General features: G+C 36.8%; 1 protein-coding gene across 3 annotated transcripts in view; it reads right to left on the minus strand.

The window, feature by feature from the left end:
• Positions 1–23,025, minus strand: part of npas2 (neuronal PAS domain protein 2) — a 65,251-nt gene that overhangs the window by 21,915 nt on the left and 20,311 nt on the right. Inside the window, exon 1 of one of the 3 annotated variants that reach the window (XM_016476247.1) lies at positions 11,485–11,838. The exons of the other annotated variants lie outside the window; for them this stretch is intronic. The gene's annotated coding sequence lies outside the window, so the exon portion shown is untranslated. Of the gene's footprint in view, positions 1–11,484; positions 11,839–23,025 lie in introns of those variants that run through there. 3 annotated transcript variants of the gene reach the window in all.

Genomic DNA, 23,025 nt, shown 5'->3' on the forward strand with positions numbered 1-23,025 from the left:
TAATGTGTTTTTTGAACCTTAAACTGCATAAACACATTTCATTACACCAAATACACAAACTAATGTTATTTTTAGCAACATCATATGACCCCTTTAATGTTCTATAAAGGGGTCCTATTATGGTCTTTTACAAAGTCTTGATTTTTTTTTTGATGGTGTACTAGAACAGGCTCTCATACTAGGTTGTTCGAAAAAAATGTACATTATTACAACACCTCTCTCCCCAGTCTGGCATGAACGGCTGGAATAGTTCCTGTATCAAATGAAGGCCCGCCTTCTGAAATACGAAATGTGCTGTGATTGGTTAGCTGGGCCAGTGTGTCAAATTACTTTCAAAAGGTGATTTACTCTATTTTAATCGCTACCATACACATCGTACACACAGTTTATATCTGAACTATAAACGTTTATTCCAGTACTTCTGTGATTTGAATGTTTGTAACACAGAAATAATGATACTGTGTGGCTGAAAAGACTGCGAAGCTGTTTCATTCATGACAGATGACAGCTGCTCGCTTTAGGTCAATGGCAGCGCGAACGCAAATTTAAATGTTCAAATCGCACTGGTGTGATCGTACGCTGCACGGACGAACCACGTGATCACAACAGATGAAGAAAAAAAAAGTGCATAGGAATCGAAATTTTAATTTGACAACAAGTATCCGATTCCTGAGCTTAAGTATCCGATTCTGGAATCGGAATCGATTTTCGATTCCCAACCCTTTTGTGTTGTGATTGGCAGCACTCGGCGCCTGGTCGGGAAATGTCATGCCCCTTACCATAGCTGCCTGCGAGCTTCAGTGTAAATATTGCATCAAAATCAAATCAATTTGAGCGCGATTTAAACCCGGATGATTGTAACCACTCTAAGTTCGTCTGCCTTGGGAAAGCTAGCGTGTCTCCGACATAGTGATAACACTCGTTGCCTTCTCTAATGCAGCTCAACCAGGTCTCGTCCCATTCGTCGGTATTTGTGATATCACAAATCCCGGAAAATATGCGTTGTAGTCCAAACGAGTCGTTCGTTGTAGTTTTTGAAAAGTGATTTCTGTTAAATAAAATATCTCCTTTTGAATTGGACTTCCTTTTGAAACGCTTAATGTTGCTTAGTGTGTTTAGAGAGTGTTTTTAAAAGACCAAACTCATTAACCACATTTTAGTAAATTATAACAGGCTATGTACAGACAAGCAGATGAGTCCAGGATGCGAACGCAATGCGTTTTTCTTATAACGGTTTTCTATATGGTTAAAACGCTTAAAGCATTAAATGCATTGCGTTCTTATTATGGGCTAATTTGCTTGTCTGTACATAGAATTAATTACTAATAATGTGTATACTGAGTTTGGTTTTTCAAAAACACTCTCAATTAACGCATTAAGCCAGGTTAAGAATGTCCCCGTCAAGGTTGCGTTCGTTACTATAGCAACAGTAGACTCACCATGCATTGTGTTTTAAAAATCAAACAATAGACCTTTTTCACATTTCCGGGTTTCTCAGCAGCGGAAGTCGTCATAGTTGGGTTAACTTGAAGAGCAGTGAATGGGAGAGTACCACAAATATATTTTTTGCATTCCCATTTGCTCAAATAGCAAAAGAAAAACTTTCATGACTTTCAATAAAAGGAAAAAAATTTGAGAGAGACTGATAACGGCAGTCAGAAGACAGAACGATGTCAAATTTACCATCCCTCCCATAGACGCTGCATTAGAAACACCCGCGCATTAGCATTAACTGTTTTTTTAAATTAAGTAGTGATCATGAGAAAACAACATTTGTTATGTCGAGATCACGAGAAAACAATTCGTTATGTCGAGATCACGAGAAAACAAGAGAGAACAAGAAAATTATAATAATGCATGGTTGCTTAGAACTTCAGTAAAAAATATCTAAACATCTTCAAAACAACATACATTTCTGTAGTTTCAAAGAATATATCTTGAAGTAAATTGCTTTTTCTTACCATGTTGAGATAAAAACTACTTGTCAATGAGGCAAAAAAAAATTCAATTAAAGACAAGCAATTTTGCTTCTCAAATATTTCTTGTTTTCATTATATTTAGATTTATAAAAGCAAGACAAGACATTATTCTGATTGAGAAAAACAAAACAAAACACAAATGATCCCTGACAGAATTTCATCAGTCATTAGGAGGATTACAACATAAGCTGGTCATACATTTAAGTTAGTTATTATCATATGAATTTGTCTTGTTAGGAGGCTCTCTGCAATTAAAGGCCTATCTTAGCAAGCTCTGTGTATTTTTGGCTTCTTGTTTGGACACTTGCCAGTAACGTAAGTCAATTTGGTAAGATGCACCACCTACACCAAGAATATAAATGAAGAAATATAATACAAGCATAAATATAATACAAAACTATGTTTTCATAATCGACTAGTCAGTGAATGGGATGCCTGAACATCTAGTTGACTAATAATAAACGTGGTTTAAGGTCACTTGACCCTGATCTAAGACATTCATTCAGAAGCAAGGGATCTGAAAACAGCTTCATAAAAAAACTTTCCTTGCAACTTTTTAAAATAAAACACAACTAGGGAATAAACAACAGTGGCACTTTTTTTTTTAAAATAATTATTTATTTAATAAATAATGATGACTAGGAAATATTTATAGTGCATTGTCACCATGCTTAAACTACCAGCACATATACACACATCAACTGTGATTTGTGAATTCCAGAAATCTGACAGTTTTTCCTTATCAGCTGAGAAGAGGATTGTGTCTGTGAGATAATGACTGACCTATATTCACACACACAGCTTTTTAAAACATGGCTTGCTCTGCAAAACATAACACTGACAGAAATCAGAAAAACGTGACCAAATATCTTTAGAAATGTTAGGTTGTAATGGAAAGTTTCTAAACAAAAAACTGAGCTTATAATTAGTAAGAGAAAAGTGCTTCGTCCAGAACTTGCCATACTGTATATATTAGTCAAAATTTATACAAATGTGAGTGCAATTTACTTATTGTTTTACCACAAATATTTCATACCATCAGGCTGCCTCAGAGCACAACGAGTGTGTGTGTGTGATACTTTATGATTTTTACCATGAGTTATTTAAGCATAGTTTCAGCGAAACTGTTATGACCAGGCAACTGAGGCAAGCACAAATGAGAAGCAATAGGCCTAAGTTTTAGTACAGCTGGATAGAATTAGAATACAGCACCTCCACAAACTTTATAAATACAGCACATCCACACACATTCACGCACACGTACACTTGTATACACACAGATCGCTCGCACACACACATTGTGTTTTGTCCAAGTTTCTTCAGACTAATCCACAGTAAGTGTATCTGACAAATAGTTCAAGCCTTTGAACTACAGTTTCATATTTAATTCACATTTAAAATGAAATTGAAAAAGATGATGAAAGAGAAGGGACACAAAGACAGAGCGAGACGCAGTAAACTCTCAGCTAATGATTAATACAGCAGACTTTCTGCTAATAATTAGACTTGTGCCGGTATTCGGTAGTGCGATATATCACGGTAATGAATATGCACGATATTGTTATCGTGGGCTCTTCTAAATACCGTGAATAATTATATATTACAAGTTATTCAGAATTTTGAATGCATTTTAAGAATACTTTTCCCATCAACTGGTCAAAATGCACAACTGCTGTATGCTGCGTGAAAGACGCCTGGGCACTCTGATGTAAATAAACGCGGATGAGAAGCACATGGCGGAACATGTGAGAGACGCTCTGGTAATAATAAACAGCAAATTCTGCCTATTGTATAATGAGCACATAGGATTCACTCTTGTGTTCAAGAGCAGCTGGACGGAGCACAACAGAAAAGAACAGAATGCAAAGGTCTCAAGATACATTTTGTAAAATTAAACTGTTTTTAACTCAATGAAAATGCAATGCTCATGGGGCTAGAAACAGGTCGAGTTGCGAGCCAGTGGCCAAGGATGTCTATCTGCTACCTGTGCTTTAAAGAGAATGAATTTAGAGACACTTTTCAGAGAGGGTGTACAGTTTTACCTAAAGGTTTAATGGCTTAATCATAAACAGCACGCTAAGCATCTTAAATAAAAAAAAAAAAAAATTATAGTCATCCTGACTACTTGACTAGTCAGTTTTTTAGGTGATTACTCAGCCAGTTGATGATTATTATTATTATGATGATTATTCCTAAAATAGTAAACACTTTCTTCATAATAATCCCATTCTGTTGAACATAAATTCCATGCTGATAATGAGCAGCAAACTCTGACAATAACAAAGCAAATTCTCTGGCAATAATATATACAGCAAACTGTCTGCTTATAATAAACGCAGCAATCATTCTGACAAATATAAAATGTCTGCCGATAATGAATATAGCAAACTCTCCAGGAGTAATAGACATAGCAAACTCTCATGATAACAAACATAGTAAGCTCTGACTCTCTTTTCTAAAAGCCTATTAAAACATTAAACTCTCAGTGACAATAAACAGAACAAACGCTGATAATAGCACATACAGCAAACTCTTCTAATAATATTTATTCATATTCAAATATCTGACAACTGCAAACTATGATTGCCCAATCAGAATCAAGTCTACCAAACAGCGGTGTAAAACTTTGACAGAAAACCCTTTGTCTATAATAAACAAAGCAAACTCTGCTAATAACAAATTCTGTGTTAATAGTAAATACATCAAACCCCAGACAGAAAATCCTCTGCTAACAGCAAACAGTTTGAAAATAATAAACAGAACAAAAAAAAATTAACATAGCAAAAACTCTGCTAATAATTAAAACTTTTACCACCAAGGGATAAAAATTGCATCAACTTATAAAGTTCCTGGGTTTGAGTTACTGCACCTTAGGGCTGTAAAAAAAAAAAATCGAATTTCGAATATTCGTCGAAAAAAAAAAAATCCACATTCGAATGCAAAAACGTTGCATTCGAATTTAAGGTCTGCATCAGCCGTCAGGCAGCCTTATCAGTGGCGCACGAGATGCGATGACGATGTATGTGTCATTGATTGCATTTGAATGCTTTTGTTAGCCTATCCAGTTGAACCCACTAGATGCGGCACTTCTACGTTGTTCATTCATATATTGCGTAAAATGAGAGCATCAGTGTTGAGATGTTGTTGTTTACGTCAAAACTGAAACCAAGCCGTTCACACAGAATGCATATTTATCACATTTTCTAGAGGGACATCTATCAGCGTTGCACTCGCGTCTCGCAGAGAGCGGCATGTTTAGAAAGCCATGTGAAATTAATGCAAGTTAAAAAAATTTAAAAAAGCCGTTATGGCGGCTTTTCCCCATCCCACTGTATCTCATGTTTTTAAATGAAAGTATCCTACTCTTTGTGATTGGTTTTCGGTCCTTTGTATTAAACTATACATACATGCATGGTGCTGTTTTTTTTCTAATCATTTAAGCAACTTTATTAATTATATATGGTTTATAAACATTATTTTAAACATTATGCACTTTTTTTCAAAGATAGTCATGTTATTTTATTACGCTTTGAAGAAACGTGCATAATATTTTGCTCGATGCGCCCTCTTGTGGCCTCAGGAGAGAAGCCAAAAGCTTTTCCCCCCTAACTGAAATCATGCCTTTTAAATTCGAATATAATTCAAATTTTGATAATATTTAAGTAGAAAATTCTAATTTAGTTTTTCAGTCATTTTGACAGCCCTACTGCACTTTGCTCTCTAACACATGGCTCTTCTCAATGTGAATATGCGCTACTTTCTTATTTACTCAGAAAACAGGACTGTAAAACATGAATAAAATGTTTATGAAACGTTTATAGACACAAAAGAGAAAATAAGAGAAAGACTCAACCACATGAAGGAAGCCACTGAGAAAAGAAGATAATTTTTTTCTCCCATGCAGCAAGAACTGAATATATCTTATTTTGTCTCTGTCAGAAACACACACAAAAAAAGACACTTAAGAAAATAAACAATTGTAAACCAGCCACCCCTCCTTACCCACATATTTTAACCTAAACACATTTACACAGACACATACACACACTCATTCTTAATATAGTGAGTTTATCCCCTTAAACAGGACATAAACAAATACTGGACATTTGATCTAGTTTTCAGAAAAATGTGTGCATTCTTTCTACCTGAATGGCCACACAGAATCGCTTTTGGCCACACCCAGTGATGTGTAGCTTACACAGACAGAAACATGTTTACAACTTACAGCATGGCCTCAAATTACACACACAGAGAGCAATGAGTTCAAATCAGAGTTCAAATTCATAATCAGTTCTTGAGACACTAAAAATACAGCGCATAGACAAGATGAGCAACTTTCAAACACTACTAATAGATATTAACAACTAAATGTCTAACACATTTTCCACATTTATAGTGTGACAAAATGTACATATATTTCATTTCCACACCATAAATATTGTCCCTATTTACACTTGTCACTTCATGCGTTTTCTCAGATCAGATAGCTATTTGATTTGTTAAAACTGTCCCATTTACACATAAATGTGTCTCCGCAAAACAAATATAAATCTGATCTTTAGTTCCTGCACTATATGCAAATTCAACAGTTCACATCATTGAAAGCAACAGATAGGCACTGCATTTTATTCGTCATCAGCTGATTTCAAGATCAAAGACTGCAACAGTTGAGAGAGCGCCATCTGCACTGATAATAGAATGTAGTTCTCAATTTTGAATGAATATGACTGTGTGATGAACATGCGAAGATGCAAGTTGCGAAACGGTGTGTTTTATTTGCATCAGTTTGCACATGCTTGCTGAAGAGTTTCTCAACACGCCATATCTGTGGAGATGAGTGTTGCAGTAGCTCTGTGGTATCTGGCTACCAGAAGCAGCACACTCTCATACCTTTATTTTTGGTCATTTTGGGAGGAGTAAAATGTATATATGTGGCATCAACAACCAGATGCATTTACACTTGTCCAGTTGCATCTGGAATGAGTCTCAAACCTGCTGAAGTGGTTTGTGTAATCAGATTGCAATCCATCTTGAATACATTTCGGAGGGCATTTACACCCTTTCTTTTCATGATCAGATATCTATCCGTTCAAAGAAATAGCTTGAAGTGGCCAAGTATAAATAGGCCCATTGAAATAGTTTATGATGATTTAATATTTTATAATTGTCCCTAGGTTGTGCCATTTAGCCATTAATAATTTTTTCCCCCAGACATCTGTGTACTTGGTTACCAAGGAGATAATGATGCCAATGAAGAGCTTGAGATGAAATATGAGACGTGTGAAGAAAACAAAAAAAAGTGAACAGAATATTTGTCATGTTGGAAAACTATTTCATTATATTTTTAAATGTCACATATTACAGGCAAATTAAACTAAGTGTGAAAATCTGATGTTGTGAATCGACAGTTTTTCTCCTCTTCTCAAGTATGAGCTCCATATTCTCCTATATACTATACAAGCCATAAAAACCTGATTTATCAAATATAATATACAACAAAATTACATATGCAAACTTTTTTGTTTTTTAAACATTTTGTCTAAAAGTTCAATAAACTGTTCCATTTAAAAAAAAATTATATATTTTTTTTCTGGCTATAAATGTATATGTCAGGCTTTACAGGGTTAATATAGATAGGCCTATAACATCCATTTGTCTGCTACAAGCAACCACAACACAAAATAATAAATTGAGCTAAGAGAACAGAGGTCACTGTAAGAAAGGGGATTATTCTTTTATCAGTGTCATAAGAGTTAACTCCTTCCCCATTCTCTGTCTTACATCTCACTAATAAGAATCTTCTCTATGATCCACACACACACACACACACAATGAACACATAAATACACACAAGATTACAAACACCAGAGCATGCCCATATAAACACACACATCAGACATGGGAGTGTGTAAAAGTAGCTGCTGGGTTCAGAAAGAGGTCAAGGGTCACACTCGGTGGTGGAAGCTGATAGGGGCCCCTGCAGTATTCCGGAAGGGGTGGAATCACTCGAGAATGTTACAGCAGCAACAGGAAAACACACACAGTTTTAGCACAATGTTGATGCAGTGTTACAGGAGTGTTACTGCGATGTTAGCCCAGAGATGTGTGTTCTGGCCTCATTCATGAAACACAAGCAGAACTAATTTCTTATACTGAATTGAGTGCAAATTTATGCATAGTTGTATGAATGACATTGACAGAAATTCGTTCTGCTTGTGCTTCATGAATGAGGCCCATTATATATACAAGCCTGGACGTTATAGTTAATAGCTTAAAAGCTTCACGTAGATATACACTACTTCAAGAGTTTGGGGTCAGAAACATTTTTTTAAAGAAAAGAATACTAAAGTAAATACATGTATACTGTTATAAAATATTAATTTTTAAATAAATGCTCTTTTAAATAAATGTTCTATTGAACTTTCCATTCATCAAAGAATCCTGAAAAATAATGTATTACAGTTTCCACAAAAATATTAAGTAACACAATTGTTTTCAATATTGATGATAATAAGAAATTTTGCCTGAGCACCAAATCAGCAAATTAGAATGATTTCTGATGTATCATGTCACACTAAATACTGGAGTAATGGCTGCTGAATATTCAGCTTTGCCATAATAAGTTATATTTAAAAATATAGTAGTCAACATTTGAAGTGGATCAAAAAAGTTCATCAAAGTTGTCCTAAGACAAGAATGGGCATTGTTTTGGTTTTAGGACAACTTTGATGAAAGGTTTTGATCCACTTCAAATGCTGACTACTGTATATTCAAATAGAAAACTGTTATTTTAAATTGTCATAATATTTCACAATATTACTGTTTTACTTTATTTCTGACCCATAAATAAATAAGGCAGCCTTGGTGAGCATATAGGAGACTTCTTTCAAAAACATTCCAAAAACTCTCACTGACAATATGAAAGATATGAAAGTGTGTGATCTGCCATGTGCATCTGCCATGTGCATCACATTTGGGCTGACAATTAATACAAATATGTGGGTTAGTATATAACTAACTAACTAACAAATTAATTAATTAATTGTAATTATTCATTATTCAGAATGCATAGAAAAATGCATACATGTTTTCCATGTAAAGACTGACACAGACAACAGCACCGTGGATCTTGTGGAGTGCTGATTCACTGTTGGGATGATTCATGCAGCTGTGTTGTCCCTGCATTTACTGTAGATGCTGCCTTCATCAGCCAGGTGAATATTTCAAGTGCACCTCATTCATCCATAATCACACACACTCACTCACAAATAAAAACACACAAACAACGAAAGGTCAGGAAAAAGCAATGAGGATCAAGTATCCTTCTGTGCTTTATTAAACAGTTTAATTTGTCTCTCAGTGCAATATGTGCAGTACACACAGAAATGACAGAAATATCTATGCAAACTGTAATTAGTAACAATACGCTACTGACCAGGGCAAGAGAGAGGAAAACAGATAAGTACAGTGAGAGAACAACAAAGAGTGATTTCCAGGAGGCGAACAGCCTGACCCCCGTGAGAGAGGTGAGGGAATTATTGCATCACTTACTGTTTACAGTATTACCATGAAGCCAAGAGCCCACCTTTAACCAGGGGCCCACTATACAGCAGCACACACAAACACCATTAACCAAGGGGCCTAGGTACAGGCCCCAATACAAATCTACACACTGCACAAGTTTAAAACCATTCACACGTCTCCACCATCACATGAACGTCCAACAAACTTCATACGTGATATTCCAAGAACTTACAGATTTTCGCATGCTTGCACTTGCCAAATAACATGGAATACTTTTGGGAAGGGTTAGGGTTAGGGCTAAACCTACTTAACTTAACCCACAACCATCACTTAAAGGGATAATTCACCCAAAAAGGAAAATTCTGTCATGATTTGGTGAACATTTACTTCCATTCTATAGACAGAGAGAGAGAGAGAGATTGCTCAAAATATCTTCTTTTATGTTCCACAGAAAAAAAAAAAAGTCAAACAGGTTTGGAACAAAATGAGGGTGATTATATTATTGAAGTACTTTCATTTTTGGGTGAACTATCCCTTTAACTAAAACACAACCAAAAACAAAGACACAACATCCTAAAAAAATCGTATTCTCTCTTTCTGTTCTTTTATTTCACTTCTGCTCTCATGCATCACAATTGACATATTGTGTACTCCAGATAATGTTGGTTCTTATAAAAAGAGCTGGCAATATTCCACATTTAAAAGTCGTTCTGGATATTGCTTAATGAATACATTTCATCAAAAACTATTTAAGCAGCATTTTGTTTCAAATCTTTAGTCTCATAACTATTGTAAATATTTTATACATAATTAACATGAAGCTAAAAAACTACATGCATAATAAAGTACATTAACAATATGGTATGTACACTTGTAATGAAGTGCTAAATAATAACAGTAGCTTTTTGTCATAACTTCATTAATGTTCGCAAATGGAAAGCAGCGTAGGCTACTGTTGGTTACTTCCTCAGACAAAATGCGACTTCTGTCTATTTGAAGACGTTCTGACTAATCTAATTATTTCAACCTAACTGCTTTACACCTTCATATAAATTTAACTTAAAGTCTCGATTCAAAAAGGTACATGAGCATGTTATGCGGCAGCCACCCTTAATTGTTACTTGCAGTCCAAATCATTTCCTGAACCACAACAAATAGGACCCAAACACGCAATTCCAGCCCAGAAGGAGTCCAAGGCCACTAAACTGGCAGGTCACAAAAAAAAAAATCAATCAAACGACTCAGTTATTTTCTTACATGTTTAAAAACGAACTAGCCTACCTGAGGTTCGTTTATGCACCTTCTCAACCACTTTGAATAAAGAAACGGATTAAGATATACATTAAAGTGACACGTGGATGGAAACTACGCTGCCACAACATAATGATGAAAACATTTGTACCGTGTAATTAAGTCAGACAGGACTCAGGAGCTCTTATGAATTTCTCACAAGTGCAAATGGATTCAAGTCATGTTTCAAGTCTCAATAGCCCAACATTAAGTGACATATCGTTCAAGCAGGCAGGTTTTATGCTGCTGGAGATAGCCTACTGCTTTCAGCACATTGTACAGTGACCCATTTTGACTGCATTCCAAGATTTCAGATCAAGAGTCAAGACAGTCAAACCGGCAAAAGCCACAGACAAAATATTAATAAGCGTTCATTACCATAATTCCATTGTCCAAAACTGGACTGAATGTGTTTGGTTGTGAGCTCACACAATCCACCAGGCCTGGGATAAAAAGATTAAGGTGAGGAAAAGCGCGAGGTAACATCAGAGAACCCGGCGATTCCACGCGACCCTCACACATCAATCTGAAAATTCGCAACTCTATGACTTACGATTTCCACTTAGTTTCCCCATATACCAAGAAAAAGCGAAGAAGAACCAAACGAGCGATCTTTAAATGCGTTCAAAACAGCTCCGCAGACTTTAATTGTTGTACTTTCTCATTTGCATTACAATGCGGGATATCTTACCGTGCGTTAAGGACAGGTCCACACTTCACTTGTGCCTTCGTCCTTGCCTCTCATATTGAAGCCACGAGTGAGCTCGACTTCACTATAAACAACCCACGAAAGAGCCACTCTGAAGTCGGACACGGGACAAAATATGCACAAAACACACTAACTGAAGGATCCCAGGATAAAGCGGCAGAGGAGAGCACGCGACTCGGCGTTTCGGCTACGTGTTTTCGCTACCGGGTCCACATCCTCCGCTCACGAGCGCCTGTAAACAGCGCTGAGCTGATGCGAAGTACGAAAGTAGGTCAGATGGGAGCTCAATACTCAACCAACGACATCAGTAACCGCCCGCAGCCTCACACACACACGCCAGAGAAAAGACAATGACAAATGCCAGGAACGCACTCGAAAATAATAGTCGACAACAATCATTTTAAAACCATTTTCATTGACGATCCGCTCTTTTGTTTTGGTGAACGTCATGCCGCTGTCAGCCCGTGTGGACCTGACGGTCGCCTTTCGCATATTCACATTTGCCTCACTATAGCTGCTTTAAATTAAACCATTTCCTGCAAGATGATACAACTCTTTGTGGTGCCCGAGCTAATCAAATAAATTAAGAATTTAAATAATTAATTAATAATAACATTAATAATAAGAATTATTATTAAATAAGTGTTGAAAGTTAAGAGTATTTTGGGATGAAACAGACAAATCCTTATTAAACAAGACTGGAAAGTATAGGCTACACGCATTGTGGAAAAAGTGATTATGTTGGGTATAAGAAACAGAATCACAAAAGAGACATAGATTACAAGCCAAAAAATACCAATTGCTATATATAAAAAAATGTTTTATAATATATAAAACATAAAATTTATATATATATATATATATATATATATATATATATATATTGTACATTATGTAAGTACTACAGATGAGTACAGCACAATGCTAAATGCCTGAAAAAAAAAATTAATGTGACAATTTAACAGTGACCATGGTGGTTGTTGGAGGTGACTGCAATAAATCCAGACTTAATATATGTGGCAATGCTCAAATTCACAAGAAACTGAGCACAGGGCTATACCTTTTGAAGGCACACATGCTCTACCTCCTGCTCTATTTTGGAAGTAGTTTTCTCACATATTCCACTGATGCAGCAAAAGGTGAAACTGGGTCTGTTGCAGCAGTGTCAGGAGCTGAAATGATGCTATATGATATAGTTTACTGATGTTTAAAATAAAATAAAGTGACTATTCAGAAATGTGCATTTAATTAATAAAATAAATGCATGTTAAACAAATCAAATCTAACACTTCCGGCACTAAAACTTTACAGTGACATTAAACAAAGCACTGCAGACTTTTTATAGGATAAAACTTCTGTCAACATAAAAACGTTCATAAATACATTTAGGGAACATCAGCTAAAGCAGAAATAATGTGTGATGCTGGAAAGCCTGTATCAGGACACAATATCGGTTGCCATGGCAAACACAGAATCTTCCATCAGACCCTCCGTCCAACATGGCCGCTGGGCAGAAGAGCAGCTGAGCCTGAAACATGTCAGCTGTGTGGATATACCGGCTCGTGCATGTACTCACCAAATAGATGTAATTGCTGTGCATTATTCTTAACACTTTAATGGTTTTACTTGTCACGATGTTCATGCAAAAGTAGCTCCAAAACTCTGCTAATTATTATAAAACCAAAAGTAATGCAGTCTAATTAAAGTCTTTTGATAACACTGGATGGAATTTTAAGTTCATCATGAGTCATTGGGTATATAATAAGATCAACAACAAAAAAACAACAATACTTTCTTTCTGTCTTGTTTTTGTCTCTGTAATTTCTTTTGTGTTTTGCTTTATCACTGGGCTTTTTGATGTCGGTGCTACTTTGATTTGGAAGCTGACTGTGGCTCTGTAGCTTCAAAGAACTACCAGAGGAATATGGGTCAGTGGAACACCAGCACGAGCGGAGGGAGGAACTGAGAGAGACAAAGAAAGGGAGAGGGAGAGAATTTAATGCTTTGTAGCAGAGTTTCCAAGATTATTAGTGGTCCAGCAGAATAATTGATTCTCCCATGTCAGTCTAGGTTACTTTTATGAGCAAACAACATTCAGAAGTTCAGGAAATAATCACAAGAACTTCTTCATTAGAATCGCACAGCAGATATGTGTCAAGGGTGTGTGTGTGTGTGTGTGTGTGTGTGTGTGTGTGTGTGTGTGTGTGTATGTGTACATATGAGCACACACAGCCTATGTTTCTGTGGCAAACAAATAAAAGGTCAAGTGATTTAAGGAATTCACAAGCTATAGTCATCAGATTCTCCCTTTATAGGAGCAAACACACCTCTCTTCAGAGTAGATATATACGCAGACACACATACAGTACACAAGTATGCAACAGGTCCTTTTGCTTTTGATTTGATCCACAATTTTAAACAAGTGTCGATGATCTATATTACGGTACAGGTAATCATCCAAATTCACTTTTACAGGCCAAATCTTGTTTTTGTCCTGTAGCACTCTTAAGGCATTGGTTTGTTTAGTCTTGCACTAACACAAATTACAGTCAGATTCATTTCAGCAGTTAATTAATAACCTATTACAAACCTCTGCTTCCTGATACCACCGATCCCATCCTAACTCATAAACGTCAGAGAAACATCAGAAATACTGACATTCTTTAATCTTTCATACTTAAACTCTCTATCTTTGGATCAGTTTCTGTTGATCTTTGGATATCTCTTTCATACAAAGTTGATAAAAAAAATCACTAGTTCTTGGGAGCTTTCAGTTTCTTTATTTAATATAGATCATGTATTCACTCTATGGCTAGAATTGAGTTTTTATTTTATTAACAAATTTCACTAACATTACTCAACTCGCCAAATACTTTACATGGACAAACACATCCAAAATTGCTATTATGAATGTGTGTTTAAAGGGGTCATATGATGCAATTTCAATTTTTCCTTTCTCTTTGGAGTGTTACAAGCTCTTGGTGCATAAAGAAGATCTGTAAAGTTGCAAAGACTAAAGTCTCAAATCCAAAGAGATATTCTTTATAAAAGTTAAGAGTCAACCACACCTACCTAAAACAGCTCGTTCTAACACGCCCCCACATATCTACGTCACGATGTGGGAAGATTTGCATAACACCGCCCAAATGTTCACGCAAAGAAAGAAGGCGTAACTTTTATTCTCGCTGTATATTGTTGCTGCCGCCAAGTCGCTGTGTGTTTCGTTGTGAAAGCAAAACTACTTTGTTTGTCCTTCCAAAAGAGGACGATACCCGCTTCGTCATGCCTGGAGCTGATCCGTGCTGGTCGCTGAAGAAATCGGCTTTCACCGTGGACGAAGTGGAGTCCAGCCCGGGGTCGTCAGAAGTGGCTGCCGCAAGCCCACCGGCCGCTCCTTCGTCGGCCTCTGCTCACTCTAGCCCTCCGGCCGCCGCTCACTCTAGCCCGCCATGTGTTTCGTTGTGAAAGCGAAACTGCTTTGTTTAGTCTTCCAAAAGAGGACACGACTAGAAATCAGTGGTTAAATTGTATTTACAACACTGTTCCAGAACAGTTCAACTCAAATATTCAGATGTGTCCAGCACATTTTATGGAAGGCTGTTTCCTGATACTGGAAGAGTAGACTACAATGCCGGCTGTTCTGACTCACAGACTGTAAGCCAAACTAGGGCCAAATAAGCCCCAAATACTGGAATCAATACCAAGTTACCAAAATGATAAACCATCACCAAACTACTGCTATATTGTTGCTGCCAAACCATTAATGTGTAAAAAAATTATAAAACAAATATTATATACTAAAAGATTTTTATAGCATTTGTGCAAAAGTCCAATTATGAAAAAAACCTATAAAATATATAAACTATTTATGATCTATATATAAACAAAATCTTGTCTTGAGTCATTTAACAGAGGGATGGAACATTTTATATTTCATATTCAAAAACCTAGAGTTCTAAACCTTTGATATGCATTGCTAACATGCAGAATATTTCAAAAATGCTTGATTTATGTTCAATTCAGTGAGTGAGGATGAGTTTAACCTCTCAGCTTCTTTTGTTGAGCCTTACACAAGATTATGCAGGTCAGCTGGAGTAAAGCAGCAGTTTGCTTCAATCTCAGAGGACAGAAGACTTGTAGACTTTTAAACCCCCACAGCCAGAAATATACCTCTAAACTGTATGATCATTTCACAGGAGGTCATCTTACTCTCTGAGCAGAGATAATTGCTGCTCTCTTCCTCCATTTATTCACACGTCAAAAGCTCCATCGTTCAGTCTGTCCATCCATTTTCTATTTATTCCCGAGCATTGTCATCATAACATACAGCTGTTCATAATCTTTTATGATTGTGTGTCGATGTGTGTTGCAATTATCCACATATGTGTGTGTCCTTTGCTGCCATAGTAAAGCCACATTGTTCTTTTATAATTGTAATTATCTTAATGTGGTCTGACCCAGCTAACTGAAAAAGCTAATCATCACATATTAGATCAAGTAAAAGGCTGTTCATTAGTGTGTGCGCGAGTATACATTCTCTCACTTTACCGTCAATAGTCATTAAAAAGGACGCAGTGCTCCAGCTCTCCCTTTCTGTGTTTGTGTGGAAAAGAGAATAAAGAGAGACAGAAAGAAAAAGAGAGAGTGAGAGTGAGGGGTCTATTTTACAGAGTTAGAGGGAAAAGCACAAAATAATTAAGGGAAGAGAGACTATAATTAAAATGGCCTGTTTTTAATTTAACAGTGAGCTACTTTATATCAAACAGAACAGTGATCTCTTAATTATACAGGCAACATCAGACACAGAGAGAGAGAGAGAGAGAGAGAATGGGAGGGAGGGTTTAGTAAGAGGTTGATTGTTTGCTGTGAAGTCTATTTTCATTTTGGAACAAAACCACAATGTTTTTATAATTGGAAAATCCATTCTTTACATAAAGTATTTTAGTATGGAAACTTTAGTTTTTTAATATGGACTTTTGGACCCCACTGTAAGCACACTTACAAACACACAACCAGATAACATGATATTTTAACTAGGGATGCACGATATTATCGGACCTATATCGAAAACGGCAGATAATTACTTTAAATGTAAATAGCGGCATCGGCCCGATATGAAAATTTATGCCGATATGTCTTGCCAATAAGAGGAATACCTTAACTCAAATGTGCTCAGATGTGCTAGCGATTAGATCACGTCAACAGTGTGGCTCATTCTTGAAGCAAAGTTTTGCCTGAATGGTGATTAGATTCACTGATTTGGATCGCTGCATTTAAACTGAGAATGCACATACTGTACAGAATGACGCGTTTGGTGTATGATAGAGTAAACAGTAATAGCACGTGCAGCGGCAATTTATTTTGTTGGCCTACTTCTAATAAAATGAAAGAAAATACACAAATAACATTTAGATTGTGTTTCTGATTAAATAACACAGTAATTGATGTCATAAAATAAAAAGCCATAGCTTACATGAATAATAATAAAAATAAAAAAAATAAAAAATCACAAACATGACACTTGTAAATTACATAAATTTATATATACCGATTTATTCATTAATGTGTAATATGTTATATTTTTTAAACATATTATGAGCTCTAAACGATTTTCAGAATTTTTACAACTCTTGCTTTAGACCATCTACAAATGTTAAATCTTAAAATAAAATGTTAAGGTTTCTACTGCGTCTTTCTGAAAAGAAAATGCAGCGATTGATATATAGTTTATTTATAGTTATTTTCAAAGCTTCAATGTACTGTCATTATAAAATAACTTGCTTATAATTTTCACACAGGAGAGACTTGGTGGAAAAATATTTCGGAAATATATCGGTATCGGCATCGGCCAAAATGAGTTGAAAAATACCGGCATATCGGATACCGGCAAAAATCCAATATTGTGCATCCCTAATTTTAAGACATTATATAATTTTGCCAGGGGACAGATTGAAACATAACCTGATTAGATTGCTTGACTCTGGGGTCACATCAGAGCTACTGGTCCCATGATGCATTTCAGCACTGGTAAGACACACTTGCAGCTGCAGGTCAGGCAGTCAGTGCAGTTGCAGGTTTGCAGTTTGACTTTTATAATCTTGCAACCTGTTCCGCATCCAAAACAGCAAACACTGCTCTTTCGAATCTTCCATTTAATAACCTACCAAACCATCTTAATATTTGATATGATACAGGCTGCATTAATTTATCAAACCTATATTTTGTATTTAAAAGGCCTTTTGGCTAATGATCTGATGTTTTTAGTGTAATGACTGTTGTGGTTTCCTCTCATTAGTCTATAATTAAAGAACCATCAATCTCTCCTGTGAGCACCAACATAGCATAAATAATTTACTTGTATATTCAAAACTTTCATTAGATTTCACTAATATTAACCACTCAAACAATCCTCGCAGTCCTGTGAAACACAAAGAGAAAGAGAGGGGGAGACAGTGAGGGAGGGAGAGAGAGGCAAACTGAGCGAACAACACGGAAAGAAAGATTGTAACTGTGCCGAAATACTGTTTATTTCTGCTGGCACAGTTACAACCCTCTACAATGCTAGTAAATCACTCGCATATGCGACTAAATTTCCATGCTAGATGGCCAAATAATGACTATTGTTAGCCATTGGCTAATAAATAGTTAGATTTCACTCACCAGTGTTTGAGTTAAAGGCTAACTATAAGTTTAACACGGATATTTCACTTGCCTTTACTCATTTTGAACACTGCACACTTGAGAGTTTCGCTCTCCGTCTTTAAAGCGCACTATTTTAATTCATCTCAATGGCTGCACAGCGTATTTGATGCACCATAAACTCCAGTGTGAAGGCGCTCGATTCGCCGTCGCTTAGCTGAGAGGGTCCGTGTAACGCTTCACAATTCAATTTCAGACCGGTGCAAATATAAAAATAAAAAAATTAAACCATACATAATTTTTTTCATCTTTTCAGTTACTTCATAAATTAATAATTGCCATTTTCTCTCCTTTTTTTCAATTTTACTTTTGCTAAATTGTGACTTCAGAAATAATCGTTTGAATAGGCTAAATGAAATCTAAACGATTTTCTATTTTTCCTTTTTTTTTATTGCAATTTGCGCTGTGGGCTGTACCATTAGCGTGGGGGTGTGGCCGCAGACAGTGCCACAAACGTTTAATGTGGCTTAATGTAGCCTATCCTACTAAAACAGTGACACTGGAGGACACACCTTATTAATAAGGCATAGGCTACTATTTACAGACAAGCAGAATAGCCCAGAATATGAAAGCAATTAATGCACTAAATTGCATGTTAAGTGTTTTGTCCCCCACTGAAAACCATTATAAAGAAAATGCTAATCGTGGCTCAGAGATGAAGACAGAGATGTAAAAAGCCCAAATTCGATATATTTATTAATACAATTTGTTAATAAAGTAGCTATAGGTTACTAGGTACAGGAAAGCAGATGAGAAATTGCACGTTAAAAGTTTTCCTCCCATAGGCTTAATGGAAGAACATAAGCTTTTTCAAACAACGGTTTTTATGGAAGGAAAACGCTTAACGTGAGACTTTGCGTGTTGCTTTCATATTCCGGCCACATCTGCTTTCCTGTTTATAGTTTGCAACATAAAAAATGTTTGAATTTGGCCTTGTTACAGCTGTCTTCTACAAAGCCAAGTTTGTTTATTTATATGGGGGAAAAGCTTAACGTGTAATTTAGCATGTTGCATTCATATTGTTGGCTCATCTGCTTTCCTGTATGTAGTATATATTTTATTAATAAATTGTATACCAAATTTGGGCTTTTTATATCACTGTCTTTGTCCATTGAGCCACATCAAACGTTTAAGCGCTTAATGCATTTATTAGCGCTTAACGTGCAATGTTGCTTTCTGGGCTATTCTGCTTGTTTGCAAATATGCTTTATTAATAAGGTGTGTAGCCTACTGAATTTTGACCTTCAATGTTACTGTTTTAGTAGGGCACATTACATTATGCGTTTGTAAAACAGTCCGCACACCCCCGCGCTAGTGGTACAGCCCACACAGCAAACTGCAAGAAAAAAAAGTAAAAATAGAAAATAGTTTAGATTTCATTTATTCAAACGATTGTTTCTTAAGTCACAATTTAGCAAAAGTAAAATTGAAAAAATGGAGAGAAAATGGCAATTATTCATTTATGAAATAGGCTAACTGAAAAAAAAAAGCGACAGCGAACATCGGCGACCGGATGGGGCGTGTCCAGCGACGCGACAAAGTTGAGAATCTTTCAACTTTATGCAAATGAAGAGCGACTTTCGGGAGCGACCGCTCATGTGGCCGCTCAAGGCATTCGTTCAGTTTTTCTACTTAAAACGCTATTGTGAGTAGGATTAATTGTTTCCGCATCTCATCCAACGCCTCCGTTGCTAATTCCAAAACGTCATTTTAGACCTAGTAATAGTAATGGAGGCTTGAGCCGTTGATAGCAGACTAATGCAGATAGTAATGCAGTTATTAGACAGACAGAGAGAAAGAGATAGAGAGAGAGCGTGTATATTTAACCCGATCTCATGAAAGTGCGTATAAATAGTATGCCAAATAAAAACGAAAACTCATGTTATTGATACGCAAAAATGAACTTTGGCGTGTATATGCTACGCGATGGGTAGGATTAGGGTTGTGGGGTAGATGCGTATCATATGTACGCGAAAACTGCGTATCATATGCACGCCAACAAATTTCGTATCATATGCACGTGAAAACTGCGTAGCCTATTATATGCACGCCAAACACGTGCGTAGCATATACACGCCAAAGTCCATTTTTGCGTATCAATACCACGAGTTTTCGTTTTTATTTGCCGTGCTATTTATACGCATTTTCATGAGACCGGGCTCGTATATGACCTCTCTGTCTGTGTGTCAGTTTTAAAAAAAATGTTCGGCAGCAGCATCTCTACTAACAGTGAAACTTTAAGTTCATTTTCTTCACGAACAGCGCTGTTGTTACCTTTCTTGTGAGAAATATTATGTAGCTTTTAAAATAGACTCGCCAGAGTAGCGATAACAACGTATGTTTCTGTACTGTAAATTATGTATGTATGTGCGTCTGTGAGGAAGAGAGAGCGGAAGAGATAGAGTATGTGTTTTACCTACATAATAAAACGTAATTATGTGGCAAAACAAGGAAATGATATGTCGTTTTTATCATATTGCTTACTATATTTATTTGTCTGGGCAGTGTTGTTGTGGGTTTGGTTATTGTGCTGTTGTAAGACCTTTGAAATAACAGAAATCATTTGGCGAAGTGATATGGACATGTAATGCGGTCCATAGCTGCCTGGAACTACGTTCGCTATCCGTTTCCCTGAAAATAATTGCACACCATAGAACGTTCGTCAGCCAATCAGATTCAAGCATTCAATGGCCCGTATTATATTATATTATATTTAGTTGCCTCTAATATGTTTGTATTTAGGGGCAAGAAAACTGAGTCGCTGTCAACAACGACGTTACTAGGCAGGCAGTAGCAGTGGCACCTGCAGGTGTACGGCTGTACGCACTGTGCGTACCACGAGCGCTCAGACTGACCTGTGTGTCCCGTATTTCTGTCGACTGAACCAGCCATGCCATTAATTATGAATTTATCAGTCTTTTGCATGCCAAAGTCAATTTCTGCATAGAAATATTATGCCAAATAGAAGCAGAAAATCGTGCTATACGCTCTTTCATGAGATCGGGTTAGCCTACAACAAATAATTTGTTGGCTATTTTACAAATGGGAATACAACGAATTCATGACAATGTTTTACATTAAGCTACCTGTAAAATTTATAGTGAAAAGTACTTTAAAAGTGTCTGGAATGCAATAAAGTAATTTTGAAAGCGTTTTTTAAAACATTTGCTGCATGGATAAAAAAATAAAATAGGCTAATAAATAATTCACATATCAGACAAAATTGTGTTGCAGCAAATCTTTTAATTTTTAAGGTATTCAGAACAGAGCAACATAAAAATCAGAAAATATAAGCAGCTGTACAATTATAGGACAAAGTTTTACATATATGCCATTATAATTTGTGTTTTATTTTTTAATTGTACGGAATTATAAAATAAAATGCAAATTATAGGCTAATCGGGCCTGTTTTAGGCTTTTCCTTATTTTTATATTTTAGACATCCATCAATTATGGTGATGAAAAAAATGACTCGCCATTTCCTCATTGGATGTGCCTTTAGAGAGAAATGCACAGATTACATAATGAAAGAGTTTCTATTTTCGATCTGAATTATTTCGTTTTACAGTAGCAATTTAAAGCTTTCTATATATTTTTATCATGTCTGTGAGGCAATTCGCGGAGTTTAAGTTCATCATTGTGAAGCGCTCCTGCTCAAGACCGAAACGGCAGAAAGCGTTTGTTTTCTTTATTTGATAAAAGCACAACGTTTTGTTGATATTGTGAGTGCACACAAATAAAACTAGACCCTTTACAGTTTAGAATGATGTATTACTCTTACCTTTATGAGCAAAAATGACTGCGTATTTTAAGTTGTTTCCACTGTTAGAAAAAAATGCAAGTGATCGCGCTGGCGCCTCCATGTCCTGCAGAGCGCGCTTCTGGTTCCACTCTCCGCACAAACGATTGGATATGTGTCTAACAGCGCACATTTATCTAGGTTAAACATTTAGCATTGTGATATGCTTGAACTGTTTTATATATAGATTTTATTTTAGGCAAGTTGTGATGATTTGAGAAGGCTAAATTGATCAAACATAGGCTATGATCAATTCACTATCTGCCACTGGCCGTTACTTAAAAAAAAATAAAAAAAATAGGTTACTGTTCGTAACCCCGGTTCTCTGAAACATCGAGTGGAGAGATCCACCTATGGGAAGGGCATCCGCGCCTGACCTCAGCAAAAGCATCCAATTGCACCAAGTCTGGCTTGACAGACAGGAGCGCATGCCCAATGGCAGGTAAGGGGCCGCCCCTTAACCGAGCGCATATAGCCCCTGCATGCGCTACCTTTCCTCAGTGAGCATATTTGCTTCTCGTGCAGCAAGCGGGACAAACTTGGTGGATCTCTCCACTCTAGGTTTCAGAGAACCGGGGTTACGAACAGTAACCTATTGTTCTCTTTCATCATCTCGTGTTCGAGATCCACCTATGGGAGATATGGACAACTCCCCGGTTGCCCAGTACACTCACAGCGAGGTCCTGTAAGCCAGAGGACGGTCACCTGGCAAGGCGGTGCTTGACAGCCATGGAGATTTGGGCTATTTGGCTGCTATCACAATCAGAGTCAGGCTCTGTTCTTTCACCCTGACCAGAGTAGGAGTTAGTAGGCAGAGAGGAGGAAATGCACAGAGTAGCACATTGGGCCATGGGTGGGCCATGGGTGGGCCAGTGCGTCCACGCCGAGGGGGCATCCTCGTCTCATAGGGAGAAGAACATAGGACAATGGGCGTTTTCACCCAAGGCGAAGAGATCAACGGCTGCCTGACCGAACCTCTTCCACAGCAGACCCACTATCCCATCCTGTTAAGGACACGTCTGTGG

This window comes from Sinocyclocheilus anshuiensis, unplaced genomic scaffold, assembly GCF_001515605.1.
Source record: "Sinocyclocheilus anshuiensis isolate Anshui unplaced genomic scaffold, SAMN03320099.WGS_v1.1 scaffold1262, whole genome shotgun sequence".
Taxonomy (NCBI): Eukaryota; Metazoa; Chordata; class Actinopteri; order Cypriniformes; family Cyprinidae; genus Sinocyclocheilus; species Sinocyclocheilus anshuiensis.